A 24,783-nucleotide genomic window follows, 5' to 3' on the forward strand; every position below is an offset into this window, starting at 1 on the left:
CCTTTCCAGGGGACTATGATGTATGGGGAAGAGTTGGAGGACAAGTTGCAAAAACTTTTCAAAAAAGAAGAAGTAATCCTCTTCTTTGAAGCAGTCCTCCGCTGCTACGGGGTCTTCAAAACCTAAATACCCTTTTCATCAGCCCTCTAGGAGGCAGTTTTCTAGGGGTCATGGGAGGTTTTCATCTGGCCGGGGTCTGGACAGGAAGGTGAAGTCTCCCCAGCCTAAGCATTGTTTCTGACTAAATGATGGATGATCCAGGATTGTTGGTAAGTGGACAGATTCACCACTTTCTTCTGGCCTGGTTGTTGTCTTCGCCAGATGTGTGGGTTTTGGACATTGTAAGCCACGAGTAATGCATCACATTTGCGGAACCTCCTCCAGATTCAGAGGTTTGTCCAACTACTTGTTCCTCCTGTCTTACCTAGACGGCCCAGTTGTCCATGGGGATCGAATCCCTCACGGGAGAAATGAGCGATTCAGGTGGTGCATCCTCTGGAGATGGGAGGGGCATTTATTATCTGAACTTTCTTGTGTCCAAATTGACACAGGTGTAATGTCTGGGATGGACGTAAAGGCTCTGAATAAGTTTGTTGTTCGTCTGCCCTTTACGATGGAGACTTTTAAGATGGGGATCCCGGTGGTTCTCCCAGGGCATTTCTTGTGCACCCTGGATCTGCAGGATGCTTACTATCATGTTCCTGTACATCCAAGCTGTCGCCGGTCCTGAGGTTTTGCCTCTGCAGCCATCATTATCAGTTTCATGTCCAGCCCTTTTCCCTTTGCTCTGCTCACAGGGTGTTCACCAAGGTGGTGGCTCCGTTGGTGGCTTCCTTACATCTCCTGGGTGTCCTTGATTACCCTCACCTTGACAGTTTGCTGATCCATGCCTGACTTGGGATCAGTTGCTGGTCGATCAGGGTTTGGTGTGTTCAGTTATGGGGTCTCAGGGGTTTCTGCTGTACCTTCCCAAGTGTCAACTGGCATCCTCTCAGGACTTGATGTTTATCGGCGCACATACCTGAACACTGTGTTCTTGCTGGCCACAGGGCTGTGACCTTCGGTTCTCTTGCTCTTCGGTTCTTGAGGTGGGGTGGTCTCATTTCCGGTTAGGCTCTGGTTGCATATTCTGGTGCTTAAGGCAGCAGCCGTGTTCAAGGTGCCTTGGGTGTGTTTTTATCTCCAGCCCCTGTGGATGCATCTGTTGGCCCATTGGGATCCTTGTATCCTGTGCCTTGTGATTCCAGTGTCTCTGTTCTTCCTCAGTGCCCTGCGCTGGTGGACTGTCGGCCAATCTTTCCAATCTTTGTTGTTGCCGCCCTCTCATCTGGTCATCTGATGGTTCTGACAACTGATGCCAGTGCTTACGGGTGGGGGCGACATTGGTGTCCAGCTCGCTGCAGAGGCGTTGGTCTCTCCAGGAGGGGAGGCACTCTTCAAATTGAAGAGAGTTGACACCTGTGTCTAGGGTTGTCATGGGGTTGCAGAGGCGGTTAGTCAGGCAAAATGTGGTTGTCTAATCAGACAGCATGGTGACAGTGGCCTACCTGAATCATCAGGGGCGATCAGTTTTGTTGGGCGGAGGGGTAGCTGTTGTCTTTATTGGCTGTTCACATCCAGAGGGTAGACAATGGGGTGGCGGATTCCCATATTCGTGTTTTCTCCCCATCTTAGTAGTTGTCTCTGAAGATATTTTGGCAAGTGTGGAGAAGGTGTGGTCTTCCCTTCCTCGATTTGTTTGCTTCCCAGCACAATGATCAGCATCCTCGGTTTTGATCTTGGGTTCATCAGGTGGGGACCTCGTGGTGGATGCTCTGACCATTCCTTGGCCTTCACATGTGTTGTTTGCCTTTCCGCCCATTGCTATGATTCCCCGGTTTATTGCTCACCTGGTGCATGAGTCTCTGGAGGTGGTGGTCATTGTCCCCTTTTGGCCTCGTTGGTTTTGTTTTCCCAATCTGAGTGCCTCTGACTATTCAGGGGTTGTGATTGATCCTCTGCTTTCTATGTCCCCTGCGGTCATATCCAATATTACCTATAATGCAGCTACAGCTGTCAGTGTGGAGGTTGAGAGGCAGGGGTGGTGGCATCAGGGTATCCCTGAGAATTTAGCTTTGGTTCTCCAGCATTCTCAGAAGTCTTCGACCCTCAAGTCCTATGGGCACCATTGGGATAATTTCCAGTGCTGGTGTTTATGCTCTTGATTTGTCCCCCCTGGAGTGTTCCCAGATGGGGGTGTTGCAGTTTTTCTGGGAGGGGTCTGAGGAGCATTTGGTTGTTTAAACCTTGTGGGCTCAGTGGGCTGTGATTAAGGTGTTTTGTACCCCTTGGGGGAATTTGTCTGATATGGATGTCTTGGTCTCCCGGTTGCAGCTGAAGATTTCATTGACCAGTCCTTTGGTTGGTCCTTTGTTCCCCTTGCTGGACCTCCCACTGGTTGTGCATTCACTGGCGCCTTTTCCGTTTGAGCCTTTGGCTGATGTGGACATCAAGTTTGTCATATTGAAGGTATTTCATTAGTGGCGATCACTTCGGCCAGGCGCCTTGTTGAGTTGGGGGCTCTGTTGTTCGGGAGCCCTTTCTGTCTTTTTCTGAGAATGAGGTGGCCCTTCGTTTGGATTACTCTTTTGTCCCAGAAGTACCTTTACAGTTCCATAATTCCCAGGAGGTGGTTCTGCCTGCTTTGAGCGTGGGTCAGGTGTCTCAGGATGATCTTCCTTGGTTGTCTCTGTATATTAGTATTGCTTTGCGTGTCTATCTGGTCCGGACTTGTCCGTTCCTGAAGTCAGACTCCCTGTTTGTGTCTTATGGGGTTTCCTCTCATGGAGGTAAGACCTCTACTTCTTCCATTAGCTGAGCAGGTCATTGAGTTGTCTTACTCCCTTTTGGGTTCCCCTCCTCTGGCTGGTGTGCAGGGGCATTCTACTCATTGGATGGCAGCCTCCTGGGCTGAGTTTCGGGGGGTTTTCCTGTCTGAGATCTGCTACTTGTGCATCCACTAATACTTTTGTGCAGAATTATCGGGTCTAGAACTTGCTGGGTGCTGAGGCTAATTTTGAGTTGGGAGTGCTGCAGGCTTTGAGCTCCTGGCTTCTTGCTTCTGTGTCCCAATAAATGACTGGCTGTTGCTATCTTCTTTGTGTCATGGTGGTTGATTGTTGATGAATGCTGGTATGTTGCTTGGGTATTCTCCCTTGTTTATGAGTGGGATGAGGACAGGAGGAACCTGTGAGTAATGCCCTATCATTTACCGGTAATCTTCATTGTTTTGCTCATCCCATTCATTACTACCCTCCCTCCCTCCCAGAAGTGCAGGCCTTCATCTGGGGATTAATAGTTAAGAGGGAATGCTAGGTAAGTACACTTATGGACCCCCGGTGGGAGGGGGTAAGGTAGGGGTCCAGTATTATTTTGTTCTTTTTTCTGTTGGTGAGATATGATTATCTCACTTGTTTATGAATGGGACGAGAACAACTGAACCAGAAGAAATGAAGATTACCAGTAAGTAACAGAGCATTTCTGCCCACATGGTATAAGAAATTAAAGCATGTCCCTGCACAGCCTAACTGAGGTTGCCTGGAGCAGCTTTTAGTAGCCACTCACCTGCTATTACATAGTGTTTGTGGGAGGCAGGAGGGCAAGGCTGGGATTCTGACTTGTGCTCCTTCTAGTGCCTGCAGTTTGAAGCCTAGTACTTGTGAGTGGGGTGGGAAAGCAGAAGCTGTAAGAATGAAGAGCCAGTGAGATGCAGCAGTCCCTGGCATGATAAGCTGATAATTAGCACTGCCCTGCCTAGGACCTCGGTCTGGCTCCTTGATTCTCCTTCAGAACAGGCTGTTACAAATACATAAAGGCAAAACCCTCCCAATTCTGATTGCCACCAGCTTCAGCTACCTGTGAAGGGTCCTGATCAACTGCTCTTACCTCCTGCTTCATGTGCAAGGTAAGCTCAGGGCAGGACTCTTCCCCCGAGTGCCTCTTCCACTTCACTCCCTATGCTTTCCAAATTCTCGTTGCATCCAGTTTACCCTTGCCCAACCCTCCCACACCAAGGCCCAGATTTATTAAGGCTTTTCAGCAGTGCTAGCATAAGGCAAATACAAAGTGCCAGCCTCGATATACCATTCAGTGCTGGAAAGATGCACTTTCCACAGTGTAAAAAATGAATGCGGTCAAGGGGCATTAATAAAAGCCGATCTGCACAAACACCCATCATTTTTGATGCAAAGCTTGATCAATTTCCAACATAACAGCCTCAAGTGCAACTCGGATAAATCGGAGGTCCTCTTCTTCGGGTGCAGTTCTGATCCAGATTGGAAGGAGTGGTGGCCAGAGAACATGTTTCCCCCGGCAGATTCTGCCCAGGTGGCTAAAAACCTGGGGATTAAGATGGACAATGGCCTTACATTTCGCTCCCAGGTAATTGGTCTCACTGGCACCTGTTTTGGCCTGCTTCGGATGTTGCGAAAGTTCCTCCCTTTACTATCGGAGGAACACAGGAAGATAACAGTGCAGGCGATAGTCGGCTCGAGAATTGATTATTCTAACATCCTGTATTTCGGCCTGCCAGACTATCTGCTACAACGGCTGCAGGTGGTCCAGAACTCGGCAGCACGGGCTATCTTTGGATTACCTCGCCGTGCCAGAGCCTCTGGACTCCTGCAGTCACTGCACTGGCTTCCCGTCCGGAAGCGGATTATTTTCAAGGCCTTAACCTTGGCGCATAAAGCTCTTCATGCCTCAGGAGCAAAATACTTACAAAAAAGGCTAGCCTTTTATCATCCGGCCAGGGCTCTGAGGTCCGGATCCTTGTTTCTTGCCACGGTTCCTCGTATAAAAAGGGTCCGCAGTGGAGGCCGCTCTTTTAGACTGCTGGCCAGTTGTGGAACATGCTACCAGTAACATTGCGTAGTACACCAAATCTACTGGCGTTCAGGAAGGGTCTCAAGACGTGGCTCTTTACTTCTTAGTTGTCCCCCTTGTGGGTTTTTTCTGGATCCCTCTCTGGTCTTTTTCGTGTTATGTTGTGAGACAGGTGTGCAACCAAAGCGCCGGGACACTCTTCTGAGTAGCCGTGCGCTATACAAAACCAAGATAACATAACATAAATATAACATAAATTAAGATAGCCAGGCCAGGCTTTCCATCACAAACTAATGCCTACTAGAAGCAGTCTCAAACAAGGGAGAATGTGTTTTTTTTTAACCCCTTGCATGCTGATGATGGCCCCCAGCCGTCATGCACTACAGTGCTCATGTGCTGATGACTGCTGGGGGCCGTCATGACCGCACCCGCGCTGAAATCTTCAGCACAGGAGCGGAATCGCGGCAGCATGGAAGGGGTTAAGAAATAACACATGTGTGCTGTAGAGCACATTGCACATCCAATTTGTTAGAAATGTCTGTATTGGTCTATGCATAGTAATGCCCTGGTTACTTACCAGTAATCTTAATTACTCTGAGTCATCGTCTTCCTCGCCACAGTATACTTTTCCATCTCTCCCTACCCGGTTGTGTATGGCTTCGGTTTTTTGGTTATGGCTTTGGAGACAGGCTGTGCTGTGGGTGGCCTTCCTTTTTACAGTAGGACGAGGAAGTCGGCCATATTGGAGGGATGAGAGACAATTATGCTAACCTCTGACTTTGGAGTTTCTGTGGGACACTAAAGCTCATCGTGTAATTACTGTCATGAGGACGATGGGCGAGGAGCTAATGTGTACTGGAAGGGTAGGCTTTCAGTACAAATCCTACACTAGACAACGCACACTCGCCTTTGCACCATAGTGTAAAACTGTGTGTCATGCAAGGGAGCCTAGTTCTGTGCAAGTGCAGCTGATGACACCAACAGCAAGCCAATCTTTGTAGAAAATTGCAATGTGCTCTGTTTTTATTTTCATGCCACAAAATGCTGCGGCTCTTGAAGGTGTCCTATGTTGGGTGAAATCTTAGTAAGTCTTGGCCAAAGCGAGAATGCAATGAGAAGAGGGTATTCTGTGTTTGGAAGCAGGAAACATCTGACACAGTCTTGCTTAATAAGTTAAACGTCTTATTTTGCAGGGCAAACAGTTTCTCATGCCCTAGTTCAAATACCACAATCCACATGTGATATGTACACTGTTCCACTGTGCTGGTAGATGGCAGAGGCTGTTTGGAGTAGTTCCTGTATTTCATTGCATCTATAATGCAATTGTTTCTAACAGAAGACCTCCTACCAAGGTTGGGCACAAGCTCACCAGCCCAGCTCGAAGTTCAAATACATACAAATGTTTAGTGGCTCTTTTGTAGAAGGGGCCCTTTGAATTCACTTCTCTTGATTTGAACAATGTTTCTATTGTTTAAGGCATCTCCGAAGAGATTATTCAGACACAGAATGTGGTGCACACTGGCTCAACATTAACATTTGCATTGGGATACTGGTTTAACTCATTGAAGTGTGTAATGGCAAAACATGCATTGTTGACATAGTGTGTGTGTACAAACTGCAGTATACGTTTGATTCTGCACTCATGCCACCGTTATTTCCAATTTAATGCAGTTGTACAATCAGCAGTGGTGGGAATTCTGCTATTTAACTATTTTGGGTAGCTTCAAGTTGCTGTAAATTAACGGACTGTGGGAAAGCAGAATGCTGCACTGCATATAGGCAACCGTGTGTGATTTTTTTTAGCTTTGTACTTAAGTGCAACGTGGTAGCAAAACAAGGTGAATGGCTTGAAACTTTCTATTGGAAAATTCAGCAGTAGAATGGGAAGAAAAGTAGAGAATGAGAAAGGAGCATGTGCAAAGAGGAGGGTCAAAAGGGAAGGAAATGATGGGAAAAGAAGGGGATGGTTAAGGAAGAGAAGGACGGCCCACTGAGGGGGATGATGCTGCCATCTAAGTGCGTCTGCTGATCTCTGCCTTTCCGCTGCTCCTGCCCCACCCACCCCGTGTTTTCTGCAGCAATTGATGGCAGTTGATGACAGCTACGTGGCTTTTCCGTTGCGGGTCTCTAAGCAGAGCATTTCAGCTGCCTGGATCTACGTGTGCACCTGCAATCTGGTATCCCGTTTATGGCAGGGGGTAGGGGCGTATTGAAACTTGACAGGGCACCCCTGCATGGTATATGGAGGGGCCCCTCCGGACTCAATCAAGAGCTCTCACTCAGGGTACTGTGGGGGGGGGGGGGCTAGAGCTTGGGCCCCCGCACCACGGGAGCTGCAGTGTCCTATGTCACGCCACTTGCAGGTGGAAAAGCCGCTGCTCTATAAAAGAAGTGACGGTATGATAAGATTTTAACCTTGGGCCCCAAAATTATGGCTGGACACTACTGGCGAGGGAAGTGGCGTCCGCGAGGTGATAAAGCAGGCATATCGCTGCCCCCGAAATCATCGCGCAAATAACCACTCCACGCATCAGTTAGCGTAAAAGGCCATTTATTAGGACAGGCATGACGTTCAACAATAAACATAACCTCGTTAACTTGAACAATCCCCCCAACATCCTGCCATTCACTCCATCATCCACTCACGTGTTCCACCAGCCACTCCCAATTCACACCATGACCTCTTTGCATCTCATTCACTTTCCCCTTTCACTTTCCAACTCCTCCGTCATCTCCATCCATCACACTCCCGTCTACCACTCCCCCCATCCTGCACCTGTAACCCCCTCCCTGAAAGGGTGATTCTGCCCGTCATGGACTTCCCACCCCTCCCAGTTCCCGTCAGCACCCCTATCCCGCCATCCTGTCCTAAACTGGCACGTTGCCTAACATGACAACTTCCACAAAAACGCCCACGGCACCCCTTTTTAATGTAGGGTGGGTGGGTGGTACAATTCACTTCTCTCCCTGAGGCACCGGGGACAGAAAGAGGAAGTCCTTCCCCTTCCTGTCCCCTTAAATCCGCCTCCTAACCCCTCCCACCCTTGACCTAAACCCCCTAACTACTTCCTGCCTGTCCTGCTATCGCGCGAACTCCCCGGGGAAAAGACTGGTCTGCCGACCTGCTTTCCCCCGGGGGCCGCATCGCGCAAATAACCACTCCACGCATCAGTTAGCGTAAAAGGCCATTTATTAGGACAGGCATGACGTTCAACAATAAACATAACCTCGTTAACTTGAACAATCCCCCCAACATCCTGCCATTCACTCCATCATCCACTCACGTGTTCCACCAGCCACTCCCAATTCACACCATGACCTCTTTGCATCTCATTCACTTTCCCCTTTCACTTTCCAACTCCTCCGTCATCTCCATCCATCACACTCCCGTCTACCACTCCCCCCATCCTGCACCTGTAACCCCCTCCCTGAAAGGGTGATTCTGCCCGTCATGGACTTCCCACCCCTCCCAGTTCCCGCCACCCAGGGAACCCCCGGAGGGCGGTTACCTGCCCCACCACACGTGCACCTTTCGAACTCATACTCTCGGGCACCAGATAGATTCATTCCACAAATGGCTAATCAAGTCGCGCAACTCCATTAGGTAGAAGGCATTCCCCATGTGAGAAAGGTGCACGCCGTCGTCCCGGAAAAGAAGTGGCTGCTCCAGCTGAAGCCCGACATGAGCCAGCACGTGGATCCCTTTATCTGCACAAAAGAGTCTCATAGCCCTGTTCAGTTTCCTGCGTGCCCGTTCGACTGCCGCAGGCTTGAGCGCACCCCTCCAGATCCGTCGTGGAACAAACTCGGTCCACACAATACAGGCGCCAGCCAGATTGCGTTTCATCGCATCCAAATCCCTCTGCATCAAATGCAAAAGTGACACCCCCGACTGCTTCACTAAGTCATTCTCCCCCAAATGGATGATGAGCATGTCCGGGCAGCCCAGCTGCGCCACTTTCTTTGTGAGCCATGGTAGCAATTCTCCCCAGCGCATTCCGCTCTTACCCCACCATTGAACTTCATGATGGCTGCTCCTCAGGCCCAGGTTACGGCCGTACACCCGCCTGGCAGCATACTTCTCCCCCCAGTGCACGAAAGAGTGCCCAACGACCCAGGTGACCGTCTTGGCCCCCGGCCCACGAACACAACCTACGAAGAGAAAGAGATTAGTACCTCAGCAGCACAAGAGAAACAACAACAAAAAACAGTGCAGCCGGCCAAGCAGCACGCCCCACCCTCTATTTACGCACATAGCGCTCGCAGCAACGCGACCTCCACCGACCAATCCTCCGGATCTCCTCCCATGACCAACCCAAACCCGCCGCAGCCGTGGCCGCCCCGATTCGAAACGAGTGCGTGCCAAAACGCGCCGGGTCCCTGCCCAACTTCCGCAAAGCCATCCGCAAAACCGCCAACAACTGAGAGGACGTCAATCGCTTTCGCGACACATGCACAAAAATCTCCCCTTCCAAGTTCCGTACTCGACCACAAAATGCCAACCACTCACGCACCGGGCACACACCCTCATACCCGCTCTCCGACAACCACACCCATTTGCCCCGACCCAACTGGTCTGTCTTTGAACGTCCCAACCATATACCCAAACGAACCCCATTCACACGCACGTCCGCAAACACTCGGCCCGGCGCCCCCCGCGACCCCAGCAACTCTGACACCCGAAATGCACCAAAAAACATCCAAATCATGCATAAACGCAAGAGCGCCACCTCTTCCCCGTCATAACAACAGAAATGCAACTCCCTCAAAACCTGCACCAATAAATCAAACGTGACCGCCTCCCGTGGCAATTCCCCCCCACCCATCTCCGCCCTCACCCGACCCCAACCTTTTAACATTCGGCTCAGCAGATCCGCCCTAGCCGGATCAAAACCCAAATACACCATGCTGTAGAAAGATACGCCCGCCAACTTGCCAGCAATCGTCGTCTGCGACAGCCCTTTATCCATGCAATCCAACACAAAGCGCACCACCCCCCGCTCACACTCTTCCTTGGACAATCGTCCCACTCCCAGCTCTCCCCCCACCAAGGACCCAAACTCAGCCCACGCCAACCTGTACGCCCGCCTAGTGGACCCCGCTATCGACCTCTCAACCAACCCAACCACTCTCACTCCCCCCAGGCCCAGATACCCTCCGGCACCTTGGTCTTGCAAGCTTCCGCTCCCGGCGCCAGCTCCCTGAAGCGCTGCCACTGCGAACGAGATAACGCATCCGCAATTTCGTTACTCACTCCAGGCACATGTTGCGCGCGGAACAGCACATTGTAACGCAGACACAGCAGCATGAAACTTCGCAGCAAGCGCAGCACCCGCAGGTCCCTTGCCTTTTGATTGTTCACCAAGTCCACCACAGTCATGTTGTCCACATGAAACAACACTGACCTGTTCCTGAACTCCGGGCCCCACACCAGCAAAGCAACCAACAAGGGGAAGAACTCCAAAAACGCAATGCTCCTGCCCTGCCGCAGCCAATGAGCCGGCCACTGCTCTGCACACCAGCGGCCGTCCCAGAAAATTCCGAAACCGGCAGCACCCGCCGCGTCAGAGTAGAGCTGAATCTGCCACACCATCCGGTCACGCGCAAAATCCAAGGACACACCATTGAAGTCCTCCAGGAAAACCAGCCACACTCGCAAGTCCGACCGGACCCCCAGCGTGATCCTGATCCTGTGATGCGGGAGGGCCGCCCCCGACATGGCCATGCCGAGCCGCCTGCAAAACGTCCTTCCTGCCCTCACCACCCGGCACGCAAAGGTCAACAACCCCAACAGTCGCTGCACAGACCTCAACTCCAGCTTCTGAACCTCGATCGCACTCCTCAAAGCCTCCTGCATCTCCCCCACCTTCCGTACCGGGAGCCGCGCCTGCCAAGCCACCGAATCCAACTCAATCCCGAGAAAAGTCAGGCAACAACTAGGCCCTTCAGTCTTCTCCGGTGCCAAAGGCACCCCAAAATCCTGTGCCAACAACTGAAACTGCCGCAAGGCCGCGCCACAAGCGCCAGAGTGACCCGCGCCCACAAACAGAAAGTCATCCAAATAGTGAGACACCAGCCGGTGTCCACTGCGGTCCACAAAGGCCCACTGCAAAAAGGAGCTGAAAGTCTCGAAAAGCGCGCAGGAAATCGCACAACCCATCGGGAGAACCATGTCCACGAAGATGGACCCGTCAAACTGCATACCCAACAGTGAAAAATCCGCGGGGTGAATGGGGAGGAGGCGAAAGGCCGACTTGATGTCACATTTGGCCAACTCCGCCCCCTTCCCACAGGACCTTACCAAGCCTATGGCATCATCCACCGACGCATACAGTACTCTTGAGTCCTCTTCAGCAATGAAATCATTCACCGACCCTCCCTCAGGCCAAGACAAGTGATGAATCAATCGAAACTCGCCAGGTTCTTTCTTGGGCACCACTCCAAGAGGTGAGACAATGAGATCCGACATCGGCCAATCCGCAAAAGGACCTGCAATCCTGCCCTCCGAAACCTCCTTCTCCAATTTACGAGCCACTACCTCCGGCAACTCCTTGGCTGACCGCAAGTTCTCAGCCCAACGTCTCTCCCTCGGCCCCTGATAACCAATCCGAAAACCTTCCATGAAGCCCCAGTATAAACGCAGCGCCGCTTCCTTATCAGGGTACCGGGAGAGCCATGGACACATGGCCTCCAACCTAACCGGAGTATGGGCCCTTCGGCCCAGGCTGACCCCTACCCTTGGCAAGCTTCCACTGCTCTGACGGCGAAGCCAACGTGAGGCACTGTGTAACTGCATGCCGCCCCCCGCACTTTGAACACTCATGCTTGAACTTACAGGAGGGGCGGTTGCAGAAACCCTTATTAAAACCCCAACAGGCCCCTGAAGACACTGGCTTGTACTGTTGTCCTGCAGCCCCGGACCACACTGCCTGGTTTCCCGAACCTCCTGAACTCCCTTGGCTACCCGCCCCAGACTGGGCGGGGCGCGACTGAAAAGACCGATAAGTCACCGGAAGACCGCTAGCCGTATGAGTGGAAGCCGCCGCCTGCGTCGAAGACATCCATTGAATCCAAAGCTCCTGGTCCACCTCCCCCCATGGCTTGTCCGGATTGACGCTGATCCTGGCCCTAAACTCCTCGTCGTAGCTCAGCCAAGCAAAACCCCCGAAATGCAGCTGCGCCTTCCTAATCACGTCCATATACTTGAACAGAGCAATCGCCCGGTCACCATGCTTCTCGCAATATATACTCGCGTAAATCAAGAAAGCCGACGTCCAATTCTCCATCGTAACCGGCACCCTCGGCCGCCTGGTCAACTCCCATTCCTCCTCCTTAGACCCTTCCTTCGCCTGAATCTCCCTATGTAGCAGTTTAAAAACATCCACATACTCATGCCTCCAAATTTTCCCTCTCGTTTTCTCTGACAGATGCGATCCCAGGGGCACGGCCAAACCCATATAAGGCAACTTCTTGGGGAGCTTCCCCACTCCATCATCTTTGCCCCCCAAATCCTCCACCTTGTCGGTTTGTGCACTGGCCGTCGTGACCTGCTTCCCCCCGGCAGCCGCCACCGGCTCCTCCCCAACATAGGCCCCCGTCCTCACAGACCCATCCCCCACCCCCACCGACCGGCAGGGTTTCTTCCTCCCTCCTTTCCCCCCATCAGTCCATGCGTTCCACCAAGAGCCCTCACCTGATAAGGTTGCAGGAGCGTCCGTCTCCCGTCGCCGTGCGTCCGCCGGCTTCATGGTCCCCTTGGTGGCCCGACTGGCGCCATCTCGTGCCTCATGGGAAACACCTACCGTGGCGGATGCCACCTTAGCCCTGTCCACACACTCCGACTCGCGCAACTCACCCTCTTCCAACTCATCCTCCTCATCCCCATAGTCCAACCACTCATCCTGAACATCCAGCGGCACCACTTCCGTCACCACTCTCTTGGCACCCTTCCCTTTCACACCAGGCATAAACTCGCATTCCAGCATCGATGGTGCCCGCTCCCTCGATGGAGGGCAGGCCGCCGCGGACCCCCCTGCTGCTTCGTCCCGGCATTTGGAGGCCGTTTTGCGCCCCGCCGGCCCACCCCGGCCTCTGCCAGCTGACCCCGCTGGCTTGTCTCCCCCCCCCCCCGAGCCGTATGCGCTCGGGGAGGCCCCGGTGCCAACAGGTCTCTGATCCGTCAAGGCAGTCCCTGAACCTTCCACCCAGACCCACTGCCCGCGCTGCCCGGGGGATCCCCTGCCTCCACCTCCAGACGCCCCCCTGCCACGCGCAGGCGCCAGGACCCCATCGCCCTTGAGCGCCCCACCCGCCTTCGCCTCACTGACCTCCTGCAAACGCTGCCACTCCTGCTCATACTCGGCAATGATGCGCCGCTGATCGCGGGCCCTCTCCTCCTCGGACATGTGCACCCACCTGTCATAGATGGACGACCGACCAGGCACCCCCAGGCCTCCCCCCCCGGGCACGGGTGCCGCAGCACCCTTTGCCCCAGTCTGCTGCTGCGCCTTCAACGGGCCTTTGCCCTTGGAACCCTGCTGTTTGACAACCCCCTTACGGCCCCCCGAAAGGTCGACCGGCTGATCCAGGACGGAGAACTCCTCCTCCCCCCCAGACTCCTCACCAGACAGCGTGAGTGCGAAATCCTCACCAGCCGCCACCTCCCACTCACCCAGGTCCTCCCCCCCGCTACCCTCACTACTCTCATCGTACCCCACCAGCTGGCCCACACTCCCCGACCCCCCGGCACGGGACGCCAGCGGAGTCCCGTCCGCCCCGCCCGCCCCACCGGGAACCGCATCCTTGGCCTCGATCTTGGCCGGGAGGCTCAGACGCCGTCCCCCTTTCTTGGGTGCCTCCTGCTGTTTCTTGCCCTTAGATCTCCTAGGCGCGCCCCCCCGAGCCCCAGCGGGCTCGTCCAGGCATGCAGCGACAACCGCAGCCACCCCCGCCGACGCTGACCGGGGCGTGCGGGTCATTCCGACCCAAGCCTGTTCCAAGACACCGGGCTGGAGGAGGTCTGTCCTCCCCGCCCGGCCAAGCACGAGCAGGGCAGCCCTCACCGCCTCCGCATCAGGCGTTGCCATGCTTCAGCTATAGTTTACAGACCTTCCTCGAGATGAGTGAGGTTCGGCACCCTAAATTCCAGCCCGTCCGCGAGATGCGTGAGGTTTGGCACCCCGCGAGATGCGTGAGCTTTCGCCCCGCCGCGCACCGCACCGAGATAACAAGGGGTCACGCTCCGCAAATCAACTAAAATGGCAAGCCACCTAACTAAACTCAACTCAACCTGCCTAACACGTCGCTCTGGGGCACCAGAAGACGACCTAAGCAGTAACTCACACACCGCCTACCTAAGAGCTCCCTACAATTCACTTCTCTCCCTGAGGCACCGGGGACAGAAAGAGGAAGTCCTTCCCCTTCCTGTCCCCTTAAATCCGCCTCCTAACCCCTCCCACCCTTGACCTAAACCCCCTAACTACTTCCTGCCTGTCCTGCTATCGCGCGAACTCCCCGGGGAAAAGACTGGTCTGCCGACCTGCTTTCCCCCGGGGGCCGCATCCTGGAGACACATAGAGAGAGCGATATCATTTATTGAACTGTTGTTCACCTGAAGATGAGGCACGCCAGGGCACGTTTTATGCGTAAGTGCTCCCTCCCCCGTCCTTTAGGACTCGGTCTCTGAATGGTGATTACAATTGCTAAGCAAAAGAATGCCATTGGGTGGGGGGGTGGGGGGAGGGGTAAAGCCAGCTATGGCCGTGATGCCTCAGGTTACCCGAGTATGCTAGAGGAGGTATTAAGAAAGGTTAAACCAATGAAAATCACAGTGAAAGAAATGGCGGCTGAATTGATGGCGCGGCTGGATAATGTGTGTATGCAGCTGTGGAATCTCTCTATCAGACTAACAAAATAAAATACAAAAAAGAGTACCTGAGTGTGACTGCAAGGTTCACTCACTTGGAGAAGTCAATGAAAATTTGGAAAAGGAGATATTGTGGCTTAAAGATAAGCAAGAACAAATGAAGAACCATGCAAGGCACTCCAGCCTACGCCATACTATAAAGAGTATGCCACTGTCACAATTGCCTTGGTAGAAGAACTAATTAAACCAAATGTGGCCCAGACTACAATCAGGATTTAATAATCATGCAGGCCCACAGAGCGCCTCCTCAAGCCAATGGTCAAGCTAAATATCCTAGGACCATGCTGGTGAACTTCGTGGATTACAGAGTTAAAGAGATAATATTGGGCAAGGCGATCTGTGAGAATTAGTTTATGATGCAAAATAACTGGAGTTTTGATTTTTTTCAGATTTGATGGTAGAAACGGCTCAGAGGTGAAAATAATTTAAGAGCATGATCCAATGGTTTCAAGCAGCCTTAGAACATGCATACAAAATTCAGCTCTCTAGACTTAAAGTTTTGTTTAAAGGCGTATTCTATACATTTAGTACAGGCAAACATGCTGCTATGTTTTTTAAATCTATGAGGGATTTTTCTTCCAGATAAAAGATGGGGCCAGAAGGAGAGATGAGAGAGTTTGACACTCAGTTATGGTGCCAAAGCTTCTATGGAAAGAGGATGGGGAGGAGGGATGCTGGGGTGCAATCTAAAATTAGGTCCAGAACAGTTAAACAAGCACAGACAGACTTCTGACCTATCCAAACTATTGCTATACAGGGTAAGAAAGCAAAATAGGCATTTTAGCAGGGGAAGCTACCCATGCTGTGATGGCTAACCTGAGAGCATTATTTGTGCAAGCTTGCTGATTGTTACTATAAACATGAAGAACTTTAGCATTCTGAAGCACTTTTAGGTGTGCTTAAGCACTTTAAAAAGTGTGGAATATAGTAAAGTGGGCACTTAAGTTGGAGTATTTTCTAATATTGCCATGGTTGGTTTGATTGTGTTATTTGTGCAAGTTGTTGATTTTTGATAAGCACAGAAAGCACTTTTGCAGAGTGAAGCACTTAAAGGCATATTTAAGCACTTAAAGAGGAGGAGGTTTTGATGATGATCACAATATTTATACAGGAGAATATCAAGTAGAGGCTGTTAATCTGAATTTGTACATGTTATTAAATCAACATTTTTCTATGAGAGATGAAGACGTCAGGCTTGGAAGCACAGATCCACCTACAAGTAGGATCATGAGTGGGTCAGGAACCCAAATAAATATATTGATGATTATCTCATTCAATGCTAATGGGCTAAAGAATAAAAGGAAACCGTGCACTTTTGAAGGTTGGATGGTGGAACGCAATCCACCCATGGTACTAGTAGAGGAAACTCATATTGCATTGGCTAAGTTGGCTAAGTTTAGTGTTTAAGAAATGGGTGGGTTTTAGAGGTTTTTCAGCAGCCCCGGTGGCCCACCCAGGTGTCTCTTTCTTTATAGCCAGAAATGGGCGGCAGAGATTAATGATTGGGTAAGTAAGTGACAAAGAGGGCCATTAGTGTTGGGTTAATTGTTCTATCTCCTCGGGTTGCTTACTTTAGTCTGTTTTTATGCACCTGTTGAGGACAATATTAGGCCTTATGATGAGCTGTTTCAGTCTCTATTGCAAACCTCAGCTGAAATTCTAGAAGGTGATTTTAATTTGTTTGCAAGACCCATGGATAGATTCTTCCTCAGGCTGTAAAAGCCAGCAGAAGCCCACCGTAGCTAAAGTTATACAAAACTATTGAAGGGTTCTATTTCTTTTAGCTCAATAAAGTGAAGCATTCCCATATAAAAGTAAGTATGCATACCGGTACTATTCAGGTAGATTTTACACTGCCCCTCGGATTTATTTTTTTTGTAATCTGGAAAAACGTTGGTTTGAAATGTTTTCAGACTTCCTAACGGATTCTTGGATCACTCAACTCTTGAGTTGAACATTATTGGTGACAGGCGAAAGCCCCAACTCAAGAGGTGGGTCTTTAATAAGCGCTACTTTGAGGAAGAAAATTGGGTCAGACTATGTCAAGATGATATTCAAGAGTTCTTGAGTAGAAATTATGAGATGACTCCACCAACTGTAGTATGGGACGCTTTGCAGGTTTACCTATGGGGCAATTGATATCGAAGGATGGGGCAGCTAATAGGAAAGCTAAAGTGCAAAAATTGGCTTTGGAAAAAGTTGTGAAAGAAGCACATGATAACCTTTCCCGGCAGTATACTGAAGAGAATAGAAGGATGATTGAGAAAGCTAAGTACGCACTAAGTGATTATTTTTATGGTAAGAGTTATGTAAACAACACTGCTTATATGTAGAAGATTCACGAAGAGAGTATTTATGGCAGAAAGTTTATGGCCCGAGAAAAAGTAGCAAAAAGTGACATACATATTCAAAAATGTCCCGTAGTTAGGCTACACTGTAAGGAACAGGGAAAGGAAAATCCAATCTTTCTCGAAGATTATAACCAAATTTATAGTCAAAGCCAGAGAGGTGATAAAGAGGCTTTGGGGGTGTTTTTGGAGGACTAGACATGCCTAAAGTCTCGGAGGAGTATAGGCAGAAAATGATTAGCTCCTGCTGTAAGGAAGAGTTGGAAGAAGTGGTTCGCACATTGCCAAATTGTAAGGTTTGTGGCCAGATGGTTTTCTATCAGAGTTTTATAAAGAGTTCTGAGATGCATAAATGGAATATCTGTTTTTATTAGCCATTTATTTCTTAGAAAGATGCCCCATCCCGCTTTCCTTTAACCAACGTAACATGGTTTGTTAGCTTATCTACTAAAAGGGGAAAATGCAGAAGATCCAAATTCCTATTATTTGATAACATTGTTGAAGTGAGATTATAATTATGAAATTGCGGGAAAATAGATTTATTGGTATGGCCTCTAAGTTGATACATCATCATAAGAATGACTTTATTGCTGGCGTCAGTTAGGAACAAATATACATTATTTAGAAGAAGCGCTTGATTTTTTATCAGTAAATCAAGTTTCTGCTGAGACTTTTTTACTGGACACTAAGAAGGCCTTTGATCTTGTGGCCTGGGAGACTCTTATTTGTACGCTAGAGAGATTTATAATACCCTCACAGATCATAAGGTTTATACAGAAAATGTATAAGAATGCAGATGCAAAATAATTATTAAAGCGAAAGAAGCAGGGACAGTAGGGTTGCAAAGAGGAACCAGACAGGGTTGTCCCGTCTCTGGTCCTCTTTGCCTTTTTATTGAACCTTTGGCAATTGCAATATGGAAAGATATAGGGATGGCACCTCCTATACTGCAGATGGATAAGATAAAGCTCTATGCGGATGACATGATGCCACTATTAGACACCAGGGAGATTACGCAGGAAATAATTTTTGAGATTTTTCCTATGTTTCGAGGGTTTGAGGCTATAAACTCAATAAAATGAAATGAAAACTGAAGTAATTTTGTGCAACAGTGAGGCAGATATTCGGCTTCCAGAGCTTCATGGCTGTGTTCATAGCCAACCTAATTGGGATGTATGACGGAACCCTACATGCGTTTCCCACACATGCCTTTACTCTGCAGTCACTGCCCTGACTGAGATGTTAGCAAACTTCCTTTAAAAGAACTTGCTTTAAGAGGGTGATGGGCTTTGGAATAGTATAAATTACTATTCCAAGTCCAGTCAGTGTATCAGTAGAAAGAGTGTTGGACTTAAAATCCAACCCCAGTCCAACAACGTGCCCCCTAAGGCAGATACTTGTAACGATTTGCATAGTAAAGGAACTCATGGTAACTTTGTAGTCGGGGTAGTGACTGTGGGCTAAAGGCAGGTTGTGGTTCTGCCTTCGGGGTAAAAGATGTTCCCCACCAAAGTGCTATATGGGTATTTGGGTATTAGATATACATCAAAGGTCGAAGATTCATTCAAGTTACATTTTTGTCCACTGCTTTTGAAATTAAAACCGATGTTAGCACAATGAAAACTACTCCCACTTACCATTTTGAACAATGCCACCCTCCCGAAAAGGTTAATTTTTCCCTTTTTTAACTTTCTCTTTTCTGCCGTACCCTGTGTGATTAATGTTGCTTTCTTTGAGGATATAGAATACGTTTTCTCAACTTTAATCCGGAAAAATAAAAGAGCTTTGTATAGAGATGTGGAGGAAGGTGGCTTTGCCGTCCCTAATATGTGAGAATATTACCTGTCTATTTTGCCTTCTGTAATTTTTAGGAATGACCTGATGAATTTAATTTTAAGAGAATATAGTAAAACTGATATTTTAAGATTGACTAAACCACCCAAGAAAGTTTGTTATAAGATTTTACACATTGTTTTTTAAAAAACTGATGGATTATTATAAATACTATTTGATTTCCTATATTGATGCTGCCACGCACTTGGGTGATTTAATGTGGTGTTAAAGGGAGAGTATTGATCAAATTACTGTTTCTAAATGGGCGGCAATGGGTTTCTATAAGGTAAAAGATTTCATTACAAGGGATAGGTGGAAAACCTGGCCAGAAATTAGGGCAGATCGTGAAAATATTGGTTGCAGTGTTCCTACACCATTTTAATCTCAAGATTAAATGCAATTGATTTAAGTTTACAACTGTGTAGCAAAAATGTGGGTATGAATTTAATTGAGACCTTAGCCCCGCAGTGACCAGGTGGCTGGAAAAAACATCTTGCATCAATTAGGGGAAGTAAGTGGGGAAAAAATGGAGGGTTTGTATTGCGAAGGGAATTTTGTAGTAAAGTTAATGTGCAGTTTTACATGAAGTGGTTGATTTATTGAGTTCCACAATTTCGTTAGGAGATTAACCCACTGGTGCTGAGAGATTATTTTAGATATGAATTGATTGAAGTAGCAAATTGATCCCATATAATGTGGCAATGTGCAGCTATTCGAGATTTCTGGAAGCAATTTTTTAGTATCTGGAGTGAGGTTGACCGATACAGCTTGTACCTAGTGCTTCGTTGGTATCATTGGATTATGATCCCACTCTGAAATTAACTTCCAGATGCCAAAAGCTTGTATATTGTTCAATGCTGGTGACCAGAGCTTTGTTGTTGCAAATATGGAAATCAAAATGAATCCCTTCTAATGGAGAGTGGGTTGGGAAACTGGAGCAAGCAAGAGAAAAAGAGCTACTATATGCTACTTGTTATGGAGGGATTGTAAGGTTTAATAAAATTTGGATCAAATTTCCGGTCGAATAATGGCTTTGGTGAGGGAAAGAATATCTCATTTTTTATGCTAATTATTAACTATGAAACCTGAAAATTCCTAACTCCTTTTGGGCCATGGAGTGTTGGCAAGAATGGTGTATACAGATTTTTTTGTGGAAAACAATGTCATTGTTATTTAATACTCATTTTATTCTTGTGTCACACTACTCCACAGTACGTAACATTTATTACTGCCTTGTTAATCTTTCACAAAGCTCTGCCAACAGTATGCTAAACAACTGTCACTTTGTGCTCTTCAAAACACCTTACTGTTGGTAATAAAGCACCAAAGTTGTACTTCATAGGCATATTGCAAATTGCAGACAACAGTGATAGTGTGCTTTGCTTCCTGCAAATTCTGGTGCAAATTCAGGTTCAGGCAGCGCTCTCCAATGAATCTTTAGTTCTGACCGAGGCTAACATAACATTTCAGTAAATTCCAATAACGAGAAGCACATTAGGCTTCTCAAGGAAGACAGAGAGTGGTTAAGTTTCAAGCCATAAAGGTTTGTTAAAGGATTGGCAAAGTCTGAAACCCAAATTATCGAATTAGTTGTAACTCAATAACCAATGCATGAACGCATTAGTCCATATGTTCAAAGCAATTCAAAAAGTCATAACAAAGACGATCTATTGTAAAGTTGCTTCAAAAGGAAAGTTAATCCTGATCAGTTCATTCATAAAAAGAGCACTTTACTCTGCTAAGCCAGGGAAAGGTTCAGCTAAGAAGTCAGGCAAATTTAGGGGCATATTAGCAAGAAAGAACGATATTTATCGCTAAATGTGCTTAGCGTATTTTTTTTTAATCGCTGGATATGGTTAGCAGAGAAAACATGCTATTAGCAACGTTTTTCTCCATTGTGCTAAAATATCCAGCGATAGTGGCGAAATGCGTGAATATCGCTGGAAATCCAGCGATATTCACACAATAACGCCAATGGGGACTTAACCTGAAAATCCACCTCTCATTGGATAAACAAGTAAGTCATGTTTTTAGCAGGCTTTAGATTATAGCGATAATCGCGCTTAGCACAATTTTTTTTATCGCTATGCCTGCCTTGCTAATAGGCCGTAGCTGTGTTAGCGACTGCTTTCAGTCGCTAACAGTTTGGGTACGCCCACTTTGCATGTCATTAGCGATAAATATCGCTGGCATGCAAAGCGGGCCCCAAACCGGTCGCTATTGCCTAAAAGCTGTCAATAAATGCTGTTAGCAACAGCTTGCTAATAGGGCGAAAAAAATATCGCAGCTTTAGCAGCAAAAAGTGCTGCTAAAGCAGCAATATAGCCCTTTCTAATATGCCCCATAGTTCTTACTGATCCTATACATTGCATTGGTTTTGCATCTACAGTCACACCAATCAGTGAAAAAGCATTTGCACAGAGGTAGTTAAAGTGTACATTTGCATGATGTTTGGGTAAAAATTTCATTTTCTGCATCTGTTGTTCCCATCAAATATTGCTGCAATGTATTGTTATATGTAAACTTTCTGTATTATACTTACAGAGGGGACAAGCTTCTTTCTGTCTGTTTTGGCCACGCTTGCCCAGGACCGCTAAGCCCAACAGTCTTCGTGGCAGTAGCCGCACGTCGTAGCAGATAGCGCCCGGAGGTGCTATTAAAACCAGTGCGGGCTCCCGCTACTAGGGACCCGCTTCTTTCTGTCTGTTTTGGCCACACTTGCCCAGGACCACTAAGCCCAGCAGTCTTCGCAGCAGGAGCCGCACATCGCAGCGAATAGTGCCGGGAGGTGCTATAAAAACCAGCGCGGGCCAAGGGCAGGCCCGTTTGCGCCCGTCAGAGTCCGGAAGAAGCTGGGCTGAGCCCCCCGTTGACATTAGAGTCGAGGCACATGACCTACACATCTAAGGTATCGGTCATCTTATTCCTTTTCTGCTTTATCAACTGTGGAATGTCTAAAAGGCTGGGGAAGCGCAAGGATACGCATACGCCTGCTGGGGGTGGAATTGTTGAGACCCTTGATGCTTTCCTAACAAGGGCCGAGTCGGTCCTAACACATGAAATACAGCGCTCAGAAAAAGACGCTCCTTGGACACTTTTGCCACCTTAAAATGATCTTCACTAAGAGGTATAAGTTTGGCTAAATCCCCAGTAGCCTCCTGAACTTCTACTGAGAATCCGAATGATCAGGCCGTAAGAGCAGGTAGACTCGGGGGGCCAGTGGATCTGCCACCATTGCCAGCAGACTCTGTCTCTGTTACCTTAGAAGATTCTATTTGTATGGTCCCTGCTCAAATGGGGAGTGATGCTGTGATGTATTCCTATAGGTTCTGTATAGATCCCCCTATTCCTGACCCTATTCTGGTTAACAAATTAACTAGCAGCCATCCCATGATGCAGAAACCGTTATCTGATTAAGCCAGACCACGGCACAGGAGCGCGTTATCTGATTAGGTCATAACGCTTGCCATCTAATTAGGCAAGCAATATTCCTCCAGCCCCTGATAAGGCATACGGAGTTCTCAAAACAAATCAAACCTATGACAACCTGGGAAAATCCCTGCGGCCATTGTTTTGATTTCTCAAAGAACTTCAGTAAAAGAATGTGCTAACGACCAGCTCGTATGACATCCTTATTGACGTATCTATGTCCATCCTTACGTCAATCTCGGCACCTTACAGGTATAAATATTACCGACATTGCCTTAAGCAAACACACGCGGTGGTGACGAGATCGGAGCAGCGAGACTTGCCGAAGCCCAGCAGAGAGCGAAGCCCACTGGCGCTGCCCCGCCTTCCTGACGCGCTGAGAACGAGACGCTGCCTTTCTCCTGCCGAGAAATCCAGCTCCGGCGCTTCCGAGCAGCCCTTGCAGGCAGCTTGGAATATCGAGACCACAGACGAGAGATACCATCCCTCAACCATCCTAGATCTCAGGTACAGAACTGAATAACCCCTTGCAGAGAATTCTTGAGTCAGTCACTTGGCAAAAACAAACTTAACTCAAACTGCTACTTTCTACTCCAGCCCACGTATTAGGCTTAGGTCAGGTACACCGGGGTAGGCAGGGTTAGAAGCACCAGTTGAGTACGATTAGTTAAATGTATATGTGTATGTATATATTCTATCCATTTTAAATAGCATATGGCTTAGAAACCATATCAATGCTTTTACAGTATTATTTTATAATTCTGCTTTTATTGTATGCACTTTACTTAACCATAAGTATTGCAATAATATCGATTCATTTCTCTTGTACGAGAAAAGAGACTGATCAATAAATAACATCTTTTATTGAACACGCCCGTCTCTTCCTTTTCTCTACAATCTGGTGAAACTAAGAATGCACGTACTGACTGAGTAAAATAAGTTGTCTTTTGTTTTCACACGACTCTAGAGATATACTCTTGATTAGGGGAGAGCAAAGTTGTCATGTTCTATGGTTGTCAGAAACTAAATCCCTTCTTGTCTATCCAGGGAGGTTTAACTCCTCCTTGCCTATTCGAGAAAGTTTCTAGTGAACTCTGAGCTAGCTGGCAAACCCAAAACTTTAAGTCTAATATCGACAGTAGAAGACCTAGTTAACGTCTGGTCTAGGTCTATACTATTGGAGGTATTATTCCAATGCGCAGAGCCTATTGGGATAATAGGAACTACACTACATGGCGCCCAACATTTGGAAAGGCGATAAAACTAACGCAAGACTTTAGAGTAACTCAGTCGTGCTCTTTCACTCAGACCCCTTTTTTCCCATAATACTCCAAAGACGTCTGGAGTGGGTGAGAGGTAAAATCCGCCAAACCTCGCAGGAGGGAACTCCTATGTATGGTTCTTGGTTCAATCAACGTTGAAGGATACACTGTTCCAAAATATTGTGCATCTAATCTTTGTTTCCATGAGGAACCTGATCTGCAAACAAACAGAATAACCTTCCTGACAGTAAAATGTCAGAAAGTGATGATGAAAGAGAGAGAGTTAGATTAGCAGCTGAACTAATAGAAGCTGATAATACTATGCAAGAAGCAGACCCGGATATAAAACTCATCCCGGTCAACATAAGAAGATCTATAACGTTAAAACTTATAGACAATGGACTGACACCAAGAGGTGGTACAGTCATATTCGTAATTGAGGCACACGAATATCGGCAGACAGAGGTATTCTATTCATGGATAAACTTTCCAGCAGCAAATGCTGTAACAAAGGAGTTCCACTATTATAAAATAGAGGAACCTCCTAATGAGTACACTCCTTTCGAGGAAGTGGAAGTACCACTCAAATTCCAAGAGCACCTGCTCTTGTTTAATGGCGCCCTAAAACATAATAATCACATCACCAGGCTCGGTCCACTAGGTAGACCAGGAGCAACGTGGCCGGTCCTAGCCGGATACACACCACATCCAGACATCGAAAGAATGTCTGCAGCAGATGTTTTAGTACAACTAAAACAATTAATTAAAATATATAGACAATTAGTCCAATATGTAATGCGGACTTCAACTATCCAACCAGTAATTAAAATTCCACAGCTGACCCCTCATCAGGGGAACACAAATAAAATTACACCACAGAACATACAGTCCTGCCTAGGTAAAGTACCAGCTAAACGGGAACAAATACCATTCTGGTTAGCACAAAAAATCACCCAAATAGAGGCGGTATTTCCAGATACCACCCCGGTAGAAAAACACAGGATTCTGACTATCTGTCTTCCAATGGGAATCGCACCACACGTGGAGGACTGTGACACTTGGGGTACAGTCTTTGCTTCCATTTACACAAAAACACATGGAGTTCCATCTATGTCAGTAATAC

The 24,783-nt window shown here is 48.1% G+C and overlaps 1 long non-coding RNA gene across 1 annotated transcript; it reads right to left on the bottom strand.

The window, feature by feature from the left end:
• Window positions 1–8,035: 8,035 nt before the first annotated feature.
• Window positions 8,036–12,818, bottom strand: LOC144771797 (uncharacterized). Its single transcript, XR_013599480.1, has 2 exons — window positions 12,557–12,818; window positions 8,036–9,015 (listed from the first exon to the last, which is right to left on the bottom strand). It is a non-coding gene; the product is annotated as an uncharacterized LOC144771797 (long non-coding RNA).
• Window positions 12,819–24,783: the final 11,965 nt, after the last annotated feature.

The sequence above is a fragment of the Lissotriton helveticus genome, chromosome 8 (genome assembly GCF_964261635.1).
Source record: "Lissotriton helveticus chromosome 8, aLisHel1.1, whole genome shotgun sequence".
NCBI lineage: Eukaryota > Metazoa > Chordata > Amphibia > Caudata > Salamandridae > Lissotriton > Lissotriton helveticus.